This window comes from Stegostoma tigrinum, chromosome 16 (genome assembly GCF_030684315.1).
Source record: "Stegostoma tigrinum isolate sSteTig4 chromosome 16, sSteTig4.hap1, whole genome shotgun sequence".
Classification (NCBI taxonomy): Eukaryota; Metazoa; Chordata; class Chondrichthyes; order Orectolobiformes; family Stegostomatidae; genus Stegostoma; species Stegostoma tigrinum.
This window is the reverse complement of record NC_081369.1, coordinates 5,471,339-5,491,461: the sequence shown is the minus strand read 5'-3', so window position 1 is coordinate 5,491,461 and position 20,123 is coordinate 5,471,339. Positions and strand designations below refer to the sequence as shown.

The window sequence follows — 20,123 nt, the reverse complement described above, 5'->3', positions numbered from 1 at the left end:
ATTGGGCTGAATGGCCTGTTTCCACACTGTAGGGATTCTATGATCTATGGTTATTTGTCTTATTCCAATTTCTGGGAGTTTGCAATGTTCAAAATGACTGCCCCTTTCTTACATATTTAGCAAAGAGATTATACCCGGGAAGCACTATTGGGCTGTAAAGCACTTTGGGGCATCCCGAGATTGTGAAAGGCCCTGATATAAAAGAATGATCTTTACAACAGCCCAACATGGTGTATAGTGGTGTCTTTACCCATTTAGCCCCACTGGCAGAGATATTGAACAATTTTAATGAGCTCACAGAGCCAAACAATTTGGCAGTGATGAAATAGAGAACTGCTGATTCTCATGGTTGTGTGGAACATTGAGCCCACATCCCCTGAGGGATTGGGTTGCTTCTGATTAACTGAGCCAATAGCTGACTCGAGCTGTTGATGCAGCTGTTTGAAGTTTGCTGACTCACACAAGACATTCATTTTCCAGTCACTTTACTGCCAAACAAAAAAATCCATCACTCAGCTTTAATGAGACATGTATTTTACATTTACTGCATCATGGCCAGTGTAAAATATAGGCCTCTCAAATAGGTTCATAGAAATATTTAAAAAGTCTATTCAAGAGGAGAAAAACAACTGTAACTTGAATAGGATGCTTGTTAGTGGGTTATATTTCTATACTTCCCTAATATCACAGTAGATAACTGTATTGTGGCACTGAGGTATACATGCAGACATCAGTAACCATCCATGTCAAGGAAGGTGGCAAAAGGATGGTGCATTAACTGGTCTTAGCACCCCGGGGCAATGAGTGGAAAAGACATCAGGCTTGATTCCCAATGGTAATTATTCACTACCAGAAAATGCATACTAAGGATGCATTTTTCTTCAGCTGATTAGGCTGCAAACCATAGATATAGCTGCGCATAACTAAGATTGACTTGCTTGTGCAGTACTTATGGCATACTGTCTGAAGAAGCCACGTTGGTTGAGGCATGTTAAACCAAGCCTACCTTCATGGTTGGACATCAAACATCCCTTTCTACAATTCCAGAAGTTGTTACTATGGCACAGAATGAGGCAATTTAGAAATTTGAGCCCATTCTGTTTCTCTATAGAGCAATGAAATCTGTTCCATTCTTCCATACTATCCCTCTAACACTGCAAAGGTTTATTTCCCAGAGGTATCTGTCCACTTCCCTTACAAAATATATCATCCTGAGCTCATCAGGACAATTTGGATGAAATACCAATGTAAACGAAACACAAAATACTGTATGAGAAGACAATGTTGACTGGTGGATAAGTAGAATAGGATTGGTACAGGAGATGCCTTTGAGAATGCACCAATTAGTTACCTGCCAAGTTTATTTAAATTTTCAACCAGGTAAGTTATCACTGATTGGTCCCGGCATTACTCTGAGTAACGAACAAGAGAAAGGTTATCACTTGTTTTGTGCAGTGTGCGTGCGTGTTCGCTCTCTCTGCAAAGTCCAGGGCTCAGTGTAGTGGTATATGCAGCTAACACTATGTATAAATATCAGTCACAATGACTATCTTAAATTGGTTATCAGCATATGTGTTTACACAGTTGATTATATTTAGTAAATCCTGTCCAATTGCAGAATCTCATGTGATATGAGTAACCATATTTTTTTGCAAACAAGGGCTGCTCAAGTATGGTCAGTACCTTGTCTGTTGTGAACAACTGAAAGGGTGACTTTTATTTGACAGATTCAGATAGTCTTCGGTATGTATAGCCTACATACCTGGCATCCTTCCCACAACTGAAATTCATATGCCATGTTATTAATTTGTAACAGGCAGTATATCATTCTGGCTTAACAGCGGATTCTCATTAGTGGTGAGCACCACTCATTGCTATTACATTGTAGCAGCTTGAAACAGCTATCTTCATCTGGTTTATTTTATTCTTCATAGGATGTGGGCATTAATGGCTAGGTCACCAGTTGTTCATCTCTAATTGCCCAAAGTGTAGTTAAAAATCAATCACATTGCTGTGTGTCTGGAGTCACATATAGGTCAGACTAGTTAAGGAAGGCAGATCTCTGTCCTTGATGGATTTTGGTGAATGAGATGGGTTTTCACAGCAATCGATGGTGTTACACGGTTGCCAAAGAAACTGCTGAAATTTTAGTCCAAATATTTATTGAGTTCAAATTTTACCATCTGCCATGGTGAGATTCATGCCCATATCATACTTGCCTGGCATTTTGCATTACTAGTCCAGAGATATTTCTACAAGCCACTGGTAAGGTTGTCACTCAAGGTTTGAGATTGCCAAGAAGGCTAAGCTTCTAGTGCATCAAATTTGCAGAAGAAATGCTTCAAGAAAATGTGCCTTTTTCAGCAATTGTCAAGTTCTGAGCTAGCTTATAACTAATATTTATTCCTCAGATAATATCAAGGAAGCAGATCATGTAGTTTTTAATCGCATTACAGAGTCTAGGACCTTGTTGTGGGTCAACTGTCCACAATCTCTACACTGTAAGTGACTACACTCTAAAAGTACTTCATTAACTGTGTGACACTTTGCAACATCTTGAAAAGCTCTCTTATTCAAGTAATATCTTTCTTTTTGACTTTGAATTTCAATACATAGAGTTCACACTGAAGAACAGAAACTTGAAAGAGCTATCACACTGTTCTCAGTACCTGCATCCCACAAGTGCCCAATAACATTGGATGGCTCAAAACTAGCAGGAGATCAAACCTCGCTGGCTGGGTGGCACAATGTTACATCAGTTGCTGCTCCTACTCTGAGGCACTGGAGCATTTTAACAGCACATTCTTTAAACACAATAACTTAAATCCATCTATGATGTAAGAAGATTGAACATTTTGGGATGAAGCATCATTTTTCTCAAGCCTGATCACAAAAAGCCAATTCCAAAGTTAAATTAGATCAAGAACCAGGAGGGAAGATGACGATCACGTTTTTATTTAAATTACGATTTTGTTATTTTTATGAGGGAACTGTGCGAAAAAGGTTGAGGAAGTAGTTTCAGCTGTAACCTTCAAACGGAATTGGATGAATGCTTTATTTATACTTCATTATGGTTTGCTTGGCCACTTCAGAGGACATTTAGGGGTCATGTACATTGTTGTGGGTCTGGGAGTTACATGTAGTTGGGACCAGATAAGATAGGAGATTTCTTTCCCTAAATGGCATTTGCAAGTCAGATGGGTTTCATGACAGCTGACAATTGTTACCAGTAGAATAGATTATAATCACAGGTTTATTAATTGAATTTGAGATTCACTATCTGCCATGATGGGATTTGATCCCACATCTCCAGACCAGTAGCTTGGGTCTTTGGATTCCTTACCTAGTTAGTGATAAATGTAACTTGAACAGGGAAGATTTGCAACACTAGACAGAAACAGCTATCCAACCAACCAAACAGCTAATACAGACACAACGGGCCAAATAGCCTCTTTTTTACTGTCAGATTCTATAATGACAACTAACTGCAACCATACCTTGAGCGCTACATGGTAACATCTGAGCAAACAGCCTGAGATTTTAAAATGGATAAATGGAAATCATAATCTATTTGGCCATGAATTTCCTACAAAGTAGCTCCTCAAATCAGTGTGCAAATTTAGACACCTCAAGCCCTCATAATTATGTCACAACTTTGAGGATAGGTAATACATTGGGGGTCTTTGCACTCATCATCTAACACTTCTAAGGTCTTAATTAAGGCTTGCAACATGATAAAACTGAGTTGTCTTTAACTGGCTTCAATTAATGCATATACTTGATGGCCTCAGCCTTTCCCAACGATATATGCTTGGAAAATTTGTTTGGAGTCAGTTGAAGACCTGCAGTCCAATAATGTGCAGTAAACCCGCATAATTTAGTCAGCCAATATTAACGGCTAGATATTTACAGTCAGTGGCAAAGGAACTATGCAGTCATTCATTGGACTTATGCTTCGACATTGACTGTCCACAAGACTTTGCACAGCCACTTTCTGTCAACCACTAACAACACAGCACTTTCTACAGTATATCTGGACCCATGTGAGGGCATACAAGTATCTTCTTAGCCAACCATTATTGAATGATTATTAATGAGCAGCTCAAGATGTATCATTGGAAAGAAGAAGATACATGCATTCACATAGCAATTTTAATAACCATGGAATATGTGGTAGCACTTTACAACCAACAAAGTACTATATCAAGTGAGATGACTATTGTAATGTAGGAGACATGGCAGTCTATTATGGTTTCCCACAAACAGCAGCGTAATAACCACCGGACAAGCTGCTTCAGTGACGGTGATTAAGGGGTAAACATTGGCCAGGATACTGGAGATTACTTGATGCACTGTTTAAAACTCATAACTAGATGGGGCAGCATGGTGGCTCAGTGGTTAGCACTGCAGCCTCACAGTGCCAGGGACCCGGGTTCAATTCCTGCCTCGGGAAACTGTCTGTGTGGAGTTTGCACATTCTCCCCATGTCTGCATGGGTTTTCTCCGGGTGCTCCGGTTTCCTCCCACAGTCAAAAGATGTGCAGGCTAGGGGGATTGGCCATGCTAAATTGTCCGTAGTGTTCAGCGGTGTGTGGGTTATAGGGGGATGGGTCTGGGTGGGATGCTCCAAGGGGCGGTGTGGACTTGTTGGGCCGACGGGACTGTTTCCACTCTGTAGGGAATCTAATCTCTTCAGCTTCTTCAAAATGTACCATGGAATCTTTTCACTCCATCTGCCACAGTTCACTAGGGTAGTGCACTGAAATCAAGTCCCAAATCCTTGAGTCATTGGAAATGTGAAAATTTGATTAAAACAATGAATTGCACAATTTATTGAACTGCAATAATTCAGCTTAAGAGAATATACATAGCAGGTTTTTTCCCTTAACATGAAAATACCTACTTAGCGTGATCAAACAACTTTTAACCATCAGCAAGAAAGAAACAGGAGAGACACAATTGTTATTGGAATTATTGATGCATCTTTGCGTGAGTTATTAATCAAAAGATAATTTGAAGAATTCATACATGGTAACTTCAGAAACAGTATGGATCAATCCTAAGAGGGGAAAATCAAACTCATCACAGGAGATCAGCAGAATCCATTCAGTTCTTAAAGACCACCACAGGCACATATGGGAAGCCACTTTTGTTTGTCATTTATATAAATGATTTAGATGAAAATATAGAGGACATGGCTAGTAAATTTGTGGATGACACTAAATTGGTGGTAAAGTTGACAGTGAAGAAGATTATCTAAGATTACAAAGAGATCATGACCAATTGGGTCAATGGGCTGAAGAGTCGCAGATGGAGTTTAAATTTGGAAAAATGTGAGGTATTACATTTTGGTAACACAAAAGAAGGGCAGGACTTGTACAATTAAAAGTAGGGCCTAGGGTAGTGCTATAGAACAGAGAGACATAGGGGTTCAGGTACATAGTTCTTTGAAGTTTACATGACATACAGGTAGGGTGGTTAATAAGGCATTTAGTACATTTGCCTTCATTGCTTAGACCTTTGAGTATAGCAGTTGGGCATTATGTTGAGGTTGTACAGGACATTGTTGAGGCCTCTTCTGGAGTATTGAGTGTAGCTCTGGTTGCCCTGTTATAGGAAGGATATTATTATGCTGGTGAGGGTTCAGAAGAGATTTATACCAGGACGTTGCCAGGAATGGAGGGTCTGAGTTATGGGGAGAGGCTGAATAGGCTGGGACTTCTTTCGTCGGAGCATAGGAAGTTGAGGGGTGACCTTACAGAGGTTTATGAAATCATGAGGGGCATGGATAAGATGAATGACAGGTGTCATTTCCCTACAGTGGGGGATTTCAAGCCTGGGGGCATATTTTTAAGCTAAAAGGACAAAGGCTTAAAAGAAGACGGGGGTGGGGGGGGGGGGGGGCATGTCAATCTTTTATTTTAAACAAGACAGTGGTTTGTCTGTGGAGTGAACTTCCAGAGGAAGTGGTGGATACAGGTAAAGTTACAATGTTTAAAAGGCACTTAGATAAGTACATGAATAAGAAATTTTGAAGGGGTAGGCCAATCACAGATAATTGGGACTAATTTGGTTGAGATTCTGGTCGGCCTAGGCTGGTTGCACCAAAGGGTCTGTTTCGTGCTGTATGACTCTATAACAGAAAGTAGGACAGACGCTAGATGCCATGGAGCAAGGAATTTTCACAGGAACAGATTATTGCCCTGCTACTAAGAAGGAATGTAACACTGTAAACATTCAAATCATGTGCCAAAGTAGAACATGGTCACAGAAAAGTAATAAGTTAAACAGCCACCCAAACAATGAATTAATGAGGTGAAACAGTCTACTATAGAAAGTAGGTTTAAACCGTGTGTAGGGAATATAGGTGACCCAGACAAAGCCTTTGGCAAGAGGATATTTATGTCAATGGCCATCACACTAATTTGAAACTTGATTCAGGGGTGAACATCACTATATTGTCAGATAGTGAACCAGTGTGTTTTCAACTACATCTACAGCACACAATGCAACCACATGGTCCAGGATGCATATCATTTCAGATTAGAAGGCATGTGACAAGCACTTACTCAACACAACGTGCGTCAGACAATATGAAGCTTGTATGTATTTTACAATCAAGAATTCTTATTCTCGAATATGAAGGTGTATCTTAATCTCAATCTTCTTCAGGTAATGGAAGGAGTCAAATTAGTTCAAGTCAAGAAATAACTGGTCCAGAAACAGCCAGTCATAGAACATTACATCAAGAAACATTTAGTTAACAAACAGCTGGTTGTGATATATATACATATATATGTACCAAACATTGACGAAAAGGACAAAATGGTGAGGGGAGATGTTGAAAAGGGGTGTAAAGGTTTTAAAGGGTTAATAATGCAGAGAGCTTGAAGCAACATCCACCATGATGACGTGACACAGCTGTGGGAGAAGAACGGATGAGGATCTTGAAGGAGTTGTTGAAGAAACAACTAGTCAGACAGCAATATGCTGAGCAATGTCATTTTTCTTGCTTGCATGCACGGAGAGTCAACTATGTGGGTTGCTCCTGCAACCCGGCAGAGAGATTCTGATACAGGCGATTATAGATGCATTTTTATGCACAAACCATACTTCCTCATTGTCCAATTACATTTCAATCATAGCCCCAGCAACACAATAAGCCAATCATCTTAAGACATTTCATTAATACATTATCTGTTCTATGCTTAGCTACCATCAGTCTAGACGCAGTCTCATGGTTAAAGATGTTCTGCCTTTTCTGCATAGTAACTGCTTTTACTGAAGCTAGGTGTAATTTTTATGTGTCAGTTAAGCAACTATCAGCGTGTTTTTACAATCTAATGTTCCCTAGGATTTCCTGTTTTACTTACTGGAACATTTTACAGATCTGCACTGGCTGGCTGCACAGTTTTCTGTTCCCATTTTGATTCCTTCCACAGAGTGAGACCTACCACGATGGTCCTCCTCAGTCTCTGCACCAATGTCCACATGTGACAGATGCTGACATCTAGCAGACTCCAGCTTGTTTAAGACAAGAGTCTCTTCTGGTCAGACTAGCAAGCGTTTTCTCTGGACCACACCAGATCGGCTGGTTCCGGAAGTCCCAGCCCTAAGAGAGCACAGTCGCAGCAACATGAGCCCTTGGTGAGAACAGTACAAACACTTCAGATACCATGCTGGTCAGTGGTTATGATTACTCATACAACAGTGAATTAAAGTGAGAAAGAGAATGGGGAAGAAAAATATCCTTTAATGTTTTATAAAATAAAATTTTGCTCACCTGGTGAGGGATCATAGAATCACAGAATCCCCACGGTGCAAAGAGAGATCATTTGGCCTATCGAGTCTACTCTACCCCTCTGAAGAGCATCTCACCCCATTCCAGCCCCCTATGCTATTACTGTAACCTTGCATTTACCATTGCCAATCAAAACATCTTTGGAGTGTTTGAGCCAACCGGAGCACCCGGAAGAAACCCAAGCAGACAAAGGGAGAATGTGCACACTCCATGCAGATAGCCGTCTGAGGGTGGAATCAAACGCAGCTTCCCTAGTGCTGTGAGGTAGCAGTGCTACCCACTCAGCCACTGTGCACCCAAAAGTGCATATTGGGAAACTGAACATTCTACTTTGAGCGCCTGAATCAGCATTGAGCACTCCCAGCTCAAATTCATCTCAGACAACCAGTGTGTTATCTCCCAAAAGTTAAGTTTCAGCCTACAGCCCGATGGCCTTAACACAGAATGCACCAGTTTTAAAATCTCCACACCTCCGGCCTCATCCCATGTCCAACCCTCCCATTCTTCTACACCTCCTTGACCTGACACAACCTGTCCATTTTCTTCCTCACCTATCCACCTTAACTTTCTTGCTGACAAATCCCCACTGCCCCCTACCTGCATCCAATCTATTACCACCTCACCCACCTTTTCCTAGCCCCACCCGTCCTCCCTCACGCCTCCTTGATCTGATATGACCTGTCCTTCTTCTCTCCCACCTATCTGACCCCCCACCTCACTGACCAATCCCCACAACTCCTTACCTACACTCATCTTTCACTGTCCCACCTATCTTCCTCAGCCCCACCTGTCCTCTGTCTGTTTAGTTGCCAGCTCCCTTCCCCCTCCCCATTTCTGATGAAGGGTCCCAACCCAAACATCAACTTTCCTGCTCCTCTGATGCTGCCTAGCCTGCTGTGCTCCTCCAGGTCCACACCATGTTGTCTCTGACTCCAGCTGTGCAGTTCTTGCTATCTCTAAGTTTCCTTGCAGTTTTGTTTATTCAGATTGTTAACTGGTGCATAATAATAAACTATTCTGTGTTGATTACTTACAGGTGTGAATTGAGAGGCCCCCACCCCCAGGTTCATGCTTATTATGTTTTGACCTTTGCAGTTAGTACAATTAAAACTTCCATTTCTTTCTAGGCCCCAGGAGTGAAAAGCCTAAATTTCTAAAGGCACGTTAATTTATAATTTGGATGGCTGTGTGTGCACGCAAGTGTGTACGCATGCATGGGGCGAGGGTGAATACATGTGTGTGGGTGTATTTATGGGTGTGAGTGCATGTGGATGTACGTGTGATTGTATGTGAATGTAGAAGTCTCTAGGGGTGTATATGTATGTGAGGGTGTGTGGCGGTGTGCACAAGTGAGAGTGTGTGTGTGAGCGTGTGGGGAAGGGTGGGGGGATGTGCGGGGGTATGCATGTGTGCACATGTGTACATTTGGCTATGGATGCGCGTATGTGCGCGTGCGTGTGTGTAGGTGAGTGTGCATTCGTGGAGCATACATTTACGGAACATGTACAAGAAAACTCCATAAAAAGTACATTTTATTCAATGCAATGATTTTGTACTAGACTGTAGCTGGTTTAAAGCTCCTGTACTGCCAGGGAACTGATTCTTTAATTGATAGGATACTTTTTGAAGTACTATTCTGGCCAGGACGTCACTTCTGTTGCTAATTCCCCAGAATTTCCAGAGATTTCAGGAATTAAACATTAATTTTCAGGGCAATCTGAGAGAAAAACCTAAGAGGCATTAAAGAAGTTCTGTGGTTTCATTTTCTTTTATCATTTGCATTTACTTGCTATACCATTTTTGAAGATGGCAAATACACAGGAGGTGTATTAAGAGGCGATGAAACCTTCAGGAATAAGTCCAAATGGAGATAGAATCCCTGAACCTTGCAGACAGCAAACATACATCATGATTATGTCATACAGGCTCGTTGCTTGCAGAATCCTGCAATATTTGTCCGATATCTCACTGTTAAGCATGACAGCACATTCACAGGCCATTGAGATTTATAGACTGTCACCACATTAAATTGAAAGTATGAAAATGAAAGCAGGCAGTTATTTCTCACCAGAGCATGGTAAATTAAGGAAGAATGTTTTCCTTTTCACAACAGTGTTCAACTATAAATTTTCAGCTATGTTATTCCATATAATGTAAAACTTTGTCATGCAGGAACAATTACAACTGGAAGGGACGGGCCAAAGGTCCTTTAGAAAAGGAAATCTGTTATCCTTCTCTGATCTAGACTTTCTGTGATTCTTGATCGATAGCTTTTCCAGAAAGCCACCAGTTTAAGAGTAATTCGGGATGGGTAATCAAAATTGGCATTGCCAGTGATGTCCACATCTCATGAAAGAATAAAAGAAAATCAGTAAAGCATTAAACCTCACCCACACTCTGAACCATTACGATGCAGTTCTTATGTCTTCCCAGCAGCACTGACTGGGGTCTTAGGATTCTCAACAGGATTATCAAAGGAAACAAAGAATCGATGAACTGCTGTTTATGTAGGGTCTTCTGAATCCTCAGCATGCCCAATGAACCGTTTATCAATGGTTGTCACTGTTCTCATATCGGGCAAAGATAACATTCAATTTATACAAAGGAAGGTCCCACACCAAACAGATTAATGACCAAACTCTTTAGTCTAGAAATAAATACCAGTGAGAAGTTGGCAGAAGAGTTTTCAAATTATCTACTGAATTGAAAGGAGGGACCCTGATAGAAAGTCTCATCAAAAACTTCCATGAGTACAGATGTCTTGCACTTACTGCTCAAGTGTCTTCCAGGATGACATAGCTAGGAGTGTTAGGAACTGGAGTGAGTTATTCAGTCTTATCAAGGCTTCTCTGCCATTTAATTAGATCATGGCTGATCATCTCTCCTAATGCTACTTTCCCACACTGTATCTGTATCATAAATGTCATTAGTCTCCAAAATCAGTTAGATCAGTTGTTAATTTTAAATCTGGGGTAGATAATTTTTTGACACGTAAGGGTATTAAGGGATACTGTCCAAAGGCAGGTGTATGGAGTTAGGCTACAGATCAGCCGTGATCTCACTGAACAGTGGAACAGGCTCGGGAGGCTGAATGGCCTATTCCTGTTCCTTTGTTTCAAAATTTATCAATTTATTTCTTGAATATAATTCCACAGCCCTCTGGAGTAAGGAATTCCTAAGATTCACTTCATGCATCAGTCACTTAACCCCAAAACCAATGTTACCCTACCCCACATTTACTGCATATACTTACCCTTTCACAAGGCTATCAAAATGGTAGGTTTAACGTTGAACGTTTAAATCACAGAACACTGCAAACATCTGCTGCAGGAAGGAGTATGATTTCCACAACGAACACCATCACCGCTAGATTCATAAATTCTAGTTCAGGTTCATAACAGGAGATCCCTGTTCAGGAATCTTCAGCACAATCCTCCTAAGGTATCTGGGTAATTTTTAATCCAATCATGGTCGGACTTTGGATTTTCAATTCTGATTGGAATATCTTATGCCGTGTCTCTCCCGTTCATGCTGTTTGAAGCGCTTTCCAGGTAACTGGTGTGGTTGGACACTGAAGTTGAGATGCTGGTGTTGACTGGGGTGGACAAAGTCAGAAGTCGCATGACACTGGGTTATAGTCCAACAGGTTTATGTGAAATCATGAGCCTTCAGAACTCTGCTCCTTCATCAGGTAAAGCGGTTGGACACTGCAATTTTCTGAGGCCAGACTACGGTCGCTTAACTGGGAATCAGCAAGTATAGCCAAGAAAGTGGAGATAAGAGACGCCCTGGATTGGTTCTGTGGTTGGTTATTTTCAATAATCCTTTTGATCATGAGCTTACTGGTATTCTCTAATCCACTCAAGGCTGTGTGATTTGATTTGTGAGCTGCAGAGCTTCTAGCAACATGTGCGAACAAACAGCACTAGTCATGTTACAAATGGAAGTTCAGCTTTTTCGAAGTTGCTGGCCCATATGAAACATAGGGGAAACCAGGACCAACCTTTCCCAGCTGGTCAATACCATGCAAGTACAGGCTTTTCCTTAATACAACCCGCAAAGAGGCCTCCTTTGTTTGTTAATTAGAGGCTTTCCTGGTGTCTCTCGACTGCTATTCTATTGAAAATGTAGAATCATGCTGAAGGTGACATGGTGCTAATACAATCTACAACACATAATTTTCAAACCTGGCTGGCATTGGCTCCTGACCCCACAGCTATATGAAAGTCCTGGCCATAGATTTGAAATGGCACAGATGGAACCCCTTTGACCAGATAGGTCCACGCCAGCTCTCTATAAAGGAATCAAGTTTATTTCATTTCTGCCTCTATTCCCATCACCCTGTGAATTTTTTTTCCTGCAAGTAACTGTGCAATATCCATTTGAGATTCGTCATCTTCTCAGCTTCCATCAGCCTCACTGGTAGCGAGTTACAGGTTATTATTATTTATTGCATAAAGGAAGTACGTCCTCACATTCTTCCAATGCCAAAACTGTCCCCCATACCTCCTGTCAACTAATGGAATACAGATAACTGAATATACAATATGTTGCAGCTATAGTTTGTGGGAGCTAGTGAAAGCTGGTACAATCCATGGCGATCACATGTATAGAAAGTGTTAGCTGCTTGATCAACTTCACCTCAGAGTGGATGAGCTCAAGTCCAAGTTGTGGACACTGCAGCACCTCAGGGAGGCTGGGAAACAGGTACCTGGAAAGTTTTTCAGGATGCTGTTATTTTTCTTAGAATAATCACATCCAATTTCATCCGTGATCAAGGACAGTGGGATGTTACTATGAGCAAGGTAAGTACAAGAACCCAGAATTTAATTTTGGAGAAGTAATAGCAATAGTGCATAGAGCTGTTAAAGAAACTATTCACCACAGATAAGATAGGGGATCCCAAAGACTTTGTTGTCCTGAACCTTAGTAACATACGGGCTGAACTGGAACTTGGAGTGGAAGGGAAACAAAAGAGGATGCAGGAATGTTTCAGTGTGATTTGGAAAAGTTGAGTGAGTGGGCAAATGCATGGCAGATGAAGTATAATGTGGGTAAATGTGAGGTTATCCACTTTGGTAGCAAAAACAGGAAGGTGGATTTTCATCTGAATGGTGACAGATTAGGAAAAGCAGAGGTGGCAACAAAACCTGGGTATCCTTACAAACTGACGCTTTCCCAGCCACCATCAGTTCTGAGGAAGGGTCACCAGACCCAAAATATTAACTCTGTTTTCACCTCCACAGATGCTGCCAGACCTGCTGAGCTTTTCCAGCAACTTTGTTTTTGGTCCTGATTTATAGCAGTTCTTTTGATTTTTATCCTTATACAGTAGTCACTGACAGTGAGCAAGCAGGTGCAGCAGGCGATAAAGGAAGTAAATGGTACGTTGACCTTTATAGTGAGAGGATTCAAGTACAGGAGCAGGGATGACTTCTTGCAATTCTACAGGGCCCTGGTGAGATCACACCTGGAGCACTACGTGCAGTTTTGGTCTTCTTATCTGAGGAAGGGTGTTCTGACAATGGATGAAGTGCAATGAAGATGTGCTAGGCCGAATCCTGGAATGATAATATGAAGAGGAATTGGAGCAGTTAGGGCTGCTGTTAATGGAGTTTAAAAGAAGGAGGGTAGATATCATTGAAAGCTATAAAATTAAACAGAAATAGGCAGGATAAATGCAGGAAGGATATTCTTGATGATTGGGAAGTCCAGAATCAGAGGTCACAGTTTTAGGATACAAGTTTGAATGTTTTCAAGTAGTAATTAGATATAGTTCTTAGTGCTAAAGGAACCAAAATGTATGTGGAGAAAGCAGGAACAGGGTACCGAGTTGGATAAAAAATATCGAGAAATTTCTGGAGAACGTCAGCAGGCCTGGCAACATGTGTGGACAGAAGGCTGAGCTGGATCATCAACCATGATCATATTTAATGGTGAGCAGGCTCAAACAGCTGAATGGCCTAGTCCTGCTCCTATTTTCTACGTTAATAGCACTGAAAACGAATGAAATTGGCAAAGATCACATGACATAAAATGGATAGTGTTTTAAACTTAGGAACAACCCATTTAGCCCAGTCCTGCATATTAGCTCCGTGTAAGCCTCCTCCCACAACTTCTATTATCGTTCCCATACATGTTTATCTGCCTTCCTCTAAAAGGCTTAACTACTCCCTCTGACAGTGGATTCCACATTACAACTGGTCTCTCTGAGTAAGGAATTTTCTCTTGAATTGCCTAGGATCTTTCAGCAGCTATCTTATTTGTATGGCCTCTTCTTTTGGCTTGCCCTGAGGTGAAAAGATCTTCATTACATCTGTCTATCGAATGTTTCATAATGTTAAAGACATCTATTAGATCATCCTCAGTCTTCTCTAGTCGAGAACAAAAGAAATGTGGTCTGTTTATGGATTCTTGCAGATTAATCACTGACTTCCATTATAACACCAGTAATTTGTTTTTAAGCACCACCTTCAGTATCTTGTTTTTTTTCATTATATGGAAACTCAAACAGTTCAGCGCTTCAATTGCATCTAACAGATTTTAATTCACCTTCTCCACTTTTCAACTCTATCTTCTAGATATAAAGCTTCAAGATTTCTTTGCTGATTCACAAGTTAATTAACTTGCATTGGAATTCTCATTTGTTTATTGGTATACTCAGATTCCTCTGCTCCTCTACCCTATTTCAGCAACAGTTACTTAGCAGCATAGGACTTCTTTACACTTTCCACTGACATTTTCCTACAGCACACATACCTTTTGTGAAGCTTATTTGCCAATGAAGTTTATCAACCTCTGCACTTACATAATTCTCCCCTGGTATTAACGACACCTGACAATCTGGTATCATCTTCAAATCTTGAAACTGTGCTTTGAATGGTGATCCTTGTGGAATACCATTTCCCACATTTTGCCAAGCCAAGTGACTATCTTTAACCCTCACATTACAGCCAATTTGCTGTCCATTATGCTACTTGGTCCCTTACTCCATTGTTTGGGGCTTTAGTCACGAGTCCTCCTTGCAGCACCATAAGGCAGGTAAATAACGATAATAAGAGATATCATAGTGATTCAGGTTTTTAAAAAGACGATCTTTTTGAAAAGGTAACGGACTTGCTATGTGTGGGAAATGCAATCGATGGAGGTTTTAGATGTGCTGACTCAGACACATTTGGGATGATGGCATCTAACCATTCTGAAATGATTTATGGTTTTTCACCAATTTAGTTAAATTATTAAGAAGTAGTGCTTCACTAGTTCGAAATTTTGACTCTTGCCGTTTGCTGAGCCACTGGGAAATACAGGTTTGCTTTCTGTACACCATTTGATACAGCTTTGATCAACATCAAATGCAAATCACAGTTTTCTGCCTATGGTCCAAGTCTCAGTGCCTTTCGGAAGAATATGTGAGAAAGTGAAGAATAAAAAATCTCAACAACATATAAATGGCTTCTTTCTGTTATCTGTTCAGATGATTTATTATTCAATTTCCAATTTCTTCCCAGCTTAAAACCTCAAGTGCAAGTTGTTTCCTGAAGCGGAGATATATAGTATCTAGCAAGTTTTGAGAAGATTTGTAGCTCAGGTTGAAGTTCTGGATGTGAGTTTGCTCGCTGAGCTGGAAGGTTAGTTTTCATTTGTTTCGTCACCATTCGAGGTAACATCATCAGTGAGCCTCCGACAAAGCGCTGGTGTTATGTCCCGCTTTCTATTTATATGTTTAGGTTTCCTTGGGTTGGTGATGTCATGTCCTGCGTTGGTGATGTCATTTCCTGTTCTTTTTCTCAGAGTAGGCTCACTGTAGGCTCACTGATGGCGTTACCTAGAATGGTGACAAAACGTCTGAAAACTAACCTTCCAGCTCAGCGAGCAAACTCACATACATATATAGTATCTGTCGCGGGTCCATGACTAAAGTTGACAAGATGGCCACCTAGCGTTTTATTAGCTGACACAAGATTGCCAAAAGGGGTTGGCAGTTACATTAAGCAGATGCTTACAGCCAGAGGGGTGGTCTCCATATAGAGATACTGGATAAGATTCTTCGTAGAAAATAATCTTAGGGAAGTTAATTAGGTTTCTGTAAACAGGCAGTTCTAAATACATAACCTTGTTAAATAAGGGACATTTTTGAAAGGAGTAGCTTAGCCACAGTCCCAAGTTGGTTAGTTTGTTACTTAGTAAAAAGTAAAAGTCTGACCCTACAGTATTCTGAACTTCTTGGGTAATTGTAAATTAGAAATGCAAACAATGAATTAGTGTGAAAAGGTCAGTTGCATCCCTTGAGCAAATGTTTGTAGGCAGTAAAGAGGCCCACTGCATTATTAGAGAAGATAAAGAAATAAACAATGCAAACCAACAACCTCTAAGACATCAAAAGAGGTTGTGAAACATGGACGGATAAAAAATTGCAGCTCAAGTGCTGCAATTAATATCTTACATCCAAAGATCAAGGAAAGAGTGACAGAGACAGATTACAAAATACAGAGAGAAGCTGCGGAGATGCTTTTTATTAAGTAAAGAAAATTGGTACTGGGAACTGTTTAGAGTGGAAGCAGTAAAGATTTATTTAAAAGTTAAACTGTAGTTTAAAGTTCAGTTAAAGCATATAAATAACAAGGGTCATAAACTGTAGCTGCAAGTTAGATTTCTCAGGCTGAAGTGAGAGAGGGGTTGTCCAATTTATCAGTGTTAGAGAATTGTAGTAACTTTATATTAGAGTTGATTTTAAAGACTATAAGAACTAGTAGAAATGAATATCCTTCCTAACCTTCCATACTAAAGCTAGTAGAGAATTTAGAAGAATTCTTACTGAAAAGCAAGTATTTAGGTTATTGGTAAATAATGAAGTGCAGCAGGCAAATGTTTGGGAAGGAATATAACTGTCAGAAGCATTGTAAGATCCCAAAGACAGACAATTGAGGTATCTGGTAGACTTCATGAAATTATGGGAAGACCTAAGGCTGTCCATAGAGTTGCCCATCATTGATCAAGGGGTTAAGTGGATTGGATGTATAGATTAGAGGGATGTAGCTAACAATGACAAAAATGTTGCATGCAGTTATTGTGATGCAAAAGGTTAAAAAATGTTGTCTTCAGTTGGGGCAAGTTAGAGTGTCATTGACTTCTCCTCCAATCTGAGCCCTATTTAAGAGGGCAACTGGGGCCTATATAAAAGCCGGCCACCTGAATAAAAATTCAGAGCAGTTTCTGGCCATCACATACATGGTAAAAGTACCCAAAAAAAGGTCGTGTGTACTACTGAACACAGAACTCAAGACTCCACTTTGATATTTCTCCCCACAACATTATCAAAGCACGTTAACATCCACCTTTACCTCAGATACATCGTGAAAGTAAACTGGTTTAACCAGCCCCTGGGCCTCAGCTGGCTATGATTTCCTGCCTTTATTTTGCCGAGTACACTGTATATTTCGTCAACATTAAATATCCAGGCAGCCTTTTTGTGATGCTGACAGTATACATTGACGTATTAGTTTCCTTGTTGTTATGTCCTTGCTTTTCAACGTTCCTCTTATTTTTGGACTGTTTACAATTTGTCGTTCACAATATTCTTCCTTCCTGTTCTGGAGTTTGTTTCAACACGGGTCAACAGAGATAATTCAACCAGAAATGCTGCAGTCAAACCTAATTCACCCAAGTACACCCACTCTGGTTGAAATTAGGGAACACAGCAGAGATCAGGGAGCACAGCCACACTTTTCTAGCTATCTATCACTCCATATGATGAAAGGCAAAATGTTTAATCACTGAGCCAGTATGGAAAAGCTGTTTCGTGTTTTATCCAAGTAATCAATTGCCCAGCAAAAGATAGGCTTAAGAGCAGTCCTGTGGTGTCATCTGTGGCTCAGTGGGAGGTATTTTGGCCTCTGAAGTAAAATTTTGCAGGTACAAGCTACACTTGAGCAGATTAAATATAAAATTCAGGTTGACACTCCATTGCAGTACTGAGGGACTGCTGCAGTGGAAGAACTTTCAGGTGATTTGTTAAACAAAGGCCTTCACTTGCCCTCTCTATTGGGCAGTATAGACCCCACGTCACTCTCTCAAAGAAGGACAGCTTCCTACTTCCTGACTAATAAGTCAGGGCTACTAAAACAAATTACTGGGTCTTTATCACATTTCTGATTCTGGAATCTTGATGGAGTCATACAGCATGAAAACAGACCCTTCAGTCCAACTCGTCCAAACCGGCCAAGTTTCCTATACTAAACTAGTCCCACTTACTTGCATTCGGCCCATAAGCCTCTGACTATTTCCTATTCATGTACTTGTCCAAATATCTTTAAAATGTTGTGATTGTACCTGCATTTACCACTTGCTCTGGCAGTTCATGCCACATGTGAACCACCTTGTGTGAAAACATTGCCCCTCAGGTCCCTTTTAAATCTTTCTACTCCTGTGTTAAAAATATTCCCCCTAGTTTTGAACCCCCATACCATAAGGAAAAAACCTTTGTTATTTGTGTTTTTATGCTCTTCATGATTTTATAAACCTCAATAAGATCACCCCCTCAACCTCCAATGCTCCAGTGAAAAAGGTCCCAGCTTATCCAGCATCTCGTAAAAACCCAAACCCTCTAGTCCTAGCAACATCCTAGTAAATTGTATGAAACTTCTCCAATTCACTAATATCCTTCCTATAGCATGGTGGCCAGAACTGGACACAGTACTCCAGAAGTGGCCTCACCAACATCCTGTACAACCTCAGCACCATGTCCCAACTCTTGTACCCAGTGGTCTGAGCAATGAAGGTAAGTGTGTTAAACAGCTTCTTTACCACCTTATCTATATGTGATGCTAACTTCAAAGAACCATGTACCTGAACACCAGGTCTCTCTGTTCTACGACACTACTTAAGACCCTACTCCTAAATGTATAAGTCCTGCACATGTTTGTTTTACCAAAACGAAATGCCTCGCATTTATCCAAATTAAATTCCTTCTGTCACTCTTTAGCCTATTGACCTAATTAATCAAGGTCTTTTTGTAATCTTGGATAACCTTCCTCACTGTCAACTATATCACCAAATACTAACCAGGCTTTCTAAATTTTCATTGAAATCATCTATGCAAATGACAAACAAAAGTGGGCACAGCACCAATCCCTGCAGAACACCACTGGTCATAAGCCTCTTGTCTAAAAAGCAACCCTCCACCACCACCCCGTCTCCTACCATCAATCCAATCTTGTATCTAATTGGCAAGCTCTCCTGAATACCATGTGATCTAATTTTAATAATCAGTCTACTACACGGAATTTGTCAAAGGCTCTACTAAAGTCCACATAGACTATGTCTACCACTGTACCCTCATCAATCCTTTGATTACATCTTCAAAAAACTCAATCAAGTTTATGCGACATGACTTCCCACACACAAAACCTTGCTGACTATACCAAAATAGTCCTTGCCTCTCCAAATGCATGTAAATCCTATCTCTCAGAATCTCCTCCAAAAATCCACCCCACCACTGAGGTCAGACTCAGCAGCCTATAGTTCTCAGACTTTACCTTACATATAGAAATGTACGGCACATCAATGGGCCCTTTGGCCCCGGTTTTATGCCAAACATGACACCAAATGAAACTAATCCCTTCTGCCTGCCGTTGGTCCATATCCCTCCATTCCTTGCACGTTCATATGCTTATCTATAGTCCTTTAAATGTTTAATTGTATCTGCCTCCACCACCCCCCCGCCAGCAATCCATTCCAGACTCCTACCACACCGCATAAAAATAAACTTGTCCCTCATGTATCCTCTAATCTTAAATACATGTCCCCTTGTATTAGACATTTCAACTCTGGGAAAAAGATTCTGATCATCAACCCTATCTAGGCATCTAATAATTTTATAGACTTCTGTCAAGTCTCCCCTCAGCCTGCGCCCCTCAAGAGAAAACAACCTGAGTTTTTCTAGCCTCTGCTTGCAGTTCATACCCTCTTATCTAGGCAGCATCCTGGTACACCTCTTCTGCACCCTCTCCACATCCTTCCTGTAATGTGGTGATCAGAACTGAATGCAATACTCTAAATGTGTTCTGACCAAAGTCTTACAAACGTACAACATGACATTCTAACTCTTATAACCAATTCCACGACCAATAAAGGCAAGCATGCTGCATGCCTTCTTTACCACCCTATCTACTTGCACGGCTACTTTCAGGGAGCTACAGATTTGAATCCCAAAATCCTTTTGTTCATCAATGCTGTTCAGAGTCCTGCCATTAACTATACTCTTCCTTAACATTTGATCTCCCAAAGTGCAGCACCTCATACTTACCCGGATTAAACTCAATCT

The 20,123-nt window shown here is 40.8% G+C and overlaps 1 protein-coding gene across 5 annotated transcripts in view; it reads right to left on the bottom strand.

The window, feature by feature from the left end:
- Positions 1-20,123, bottom strand: part of LOC125459658 (L-fucose kinase) — a 335,292-nt gene that overhangs the window by 83,976 nt on the left and 231,193 nt on the right. The window lies entirely within an intron of this gene.